The sequence below is a fragment of the Cupressus sempervirens genome, chromosome 5 (assembly GCF_028749045.1).
Source record: "Cupressus sempervirens isolate cs-2001-9-10 chromosome 5, ASM2874904v1, whole genome shotgun sequence".
Taxonomy (NCBI): Eukaryota; Viridiplantae; Streptophyta; class Pinopsida; order Cupressales; family Cupressaceae; genus Cupressus; species Cupressus sempervirens.
The window spans coordinates 969,426,985-969,429,431 of NC_143122.1; positions in this window are offsets into that span (position 1 = coordinate 969,426,985).

Sequence of the window (2,447 nt, forward strand, 5' to 3'; positions counted from 1 at the left end):
TTGTGCCAAATGCCAAAAACTTGATAGAGGTAAAAAATAATATTTTTTATTTTAATACTAACCCTAGTGACACCCTTTTTTTGGCCACGAAGACCCTCCTTCGTCCATGGCCACCCCGTATCGAGGAGTCTCCAAGGTTCTCTAAGTGAGTTGCAAAATCAATCTTTTGAGGGTCATAAATCAGAGCTCATGAGGGCTATCGATAAAACATCTAATTCTATAGGATGGTGATGTCAAGGCCTAAAATAACCTATCTCATTTTCAAGAGATCACATTTCATTTGGATTAGGCACAGCAACCTCACTCAATGCCAAAACTCGTAGTGTGTCTCAGTTCATAGGTGCACCATAGCATAACTTTGGACTCGTTGATCTTGGCATCAAATTGTTAGTGCCATTAGCTCTAGATGGACGAGTGAACCCTAGTGACACCATTGTTCTAGCTATGGAGACCATGCATCATCCATGGCCACCCTGTACCAAGGAGTCTCCAAGGTGCTCTAAGTGTGTTTCAAGGTCGATCTTTTGAGGGTTGTAATTTAGAGCTCGTGAGGAATATCAATGAAATGTCAAATGCTATAAGATAGTTATGTCGAGGCCTAAAATAACTTATCTCATTTTTGAGAGATCACATTCTGTTTGTATTCAGCACAGCGATCTCACTTGATGCCAAAACTTGTAGTGTGCCTTAGTTCATAGGTGCACCATAGCATAACTTTGAAACTATTGATCTTGGAATCGAATCATAAGTGCCATTAGTTCTAGATGGGCAGGTGAACTCTAGTGATACTCTTGTTTCAGCCATGGAGACCATCCATCGTCCGCAGCCACCCTGTATTGAGGAGTCTCCAAGGTGCTCTAAGTGTGTTTCAAGGTCAATCTTCCAAGGGTCATAACTCAGAGCTCGTGAGGGCTATAGATGAAATGTAAAATACTACAAGATGGTGATGCTAAGGCTTAAAATAAGTAATCTCATTTTTGAGAGATCACATTTTGTTTGGATTCAGTACAAAGATCTTGCTCGATGCCAAAACTTGCAGTGTGCCTCAGTTCATAAGTGCACCACAACATAGCTTTGAAACTGTTGATCTTGGCATCAAATCATTGGTGCCATTAGCTTTGGATGGGTGAGTGAACCCTAGTGACACCTTGTTCTAGTCATAGAGACCATCCATCGTCCACGGCCACCCCATACTAAGGAGTCTCCAAGGTGCTCTAAGTGTGTTTCAAGGTCGATCTTCCAAGGGTCGTAACTCGGAGCTCATGAGGGCTATTGATGAAACATTGAATGCTATAAGATGGTGGTGTCGAGGCCTAAAATAACCTATCTCATTTTCAAGAGATCACATTCCATTTGGATTCAACATAATGATCTCGCTCAATTCCAAATCTCGTAGTGTACCTTAGTTCATAGGTGCACTATAGCATAACTTTGAAATCACTGATCTTGGCATTGAATCATCAATTCTATTAGCTCTAAATGGGTGGGTAAAACCTAGTGACACCCTTTTTCTAGTCGAGGAGACCATCCATCATCCACTGCTACCCTATACTAAGTAGTCTCCAAGGTGCTCTAAGTGTGTTTCGAGGTCTATCTTTCGAGGGTTGTGACTCTGAGATTGTGCAGGCTATCGATGAAACATCAAATGCTATAGGATAGTGATATCAAGGCCTAAAATAACCTATCTCATTTTTGAGAGATCACATTCTGTTTGGATTTGGCACAGTGATCTTGCTCGATGCCAAAACTTATAGTATGTCTTAGTTCATAGGTGCACTACAACATAACATTGAAACTGATGGTCTTGGCATCGAATCATTAGTGTCATTAGCTCCATATGGGTAGGAAAACCCTAGTGACACCCTTGTTCTAGCCATGGAGACCATCCATCATTCGTGACCACCCTGTACCAAGGAGTCTCCAAGGTGCTCTAATTGTGTTTTGAGGTCAATCTTCTGAAGGTCGTAACTCAAAGCTTGTGAGGGCTATCAATAAAATTTCAAATGCTACAAGATGATGATGTTGAGGCCTAAAATAACCTATCTCATTTTCAAGAGATCACATTCTGTTTGGATTTGGCACAATGATCTCGCTTGATGCTAAAACTCACAGTGTGCCTCAGTTCATAGGTGCACCACAACATAATTTTGAAATCATTGATCTTGGCATCAAATCGTTAGTTTCATTAACTCTGGATATGTGGGTGAACCCTAGTGACAACCTTATTCCAGTCGCGGAGACCATCCATCATCCACGACCACCTCATACCGAGGAGTCTCTATGGTGCTTTAAGTGCATTTCGAGGTTGATCTTCAAAGGGTCATAACTCAGAGCTCGTGAGGGTTATCAATGAAATATCAAATGCTATAGGACGATTATGTTGAGGCCTAAAATAACCTATCTCATTTTTAAGAGATCACATTCCATTTGGATTCGGCACAATGATC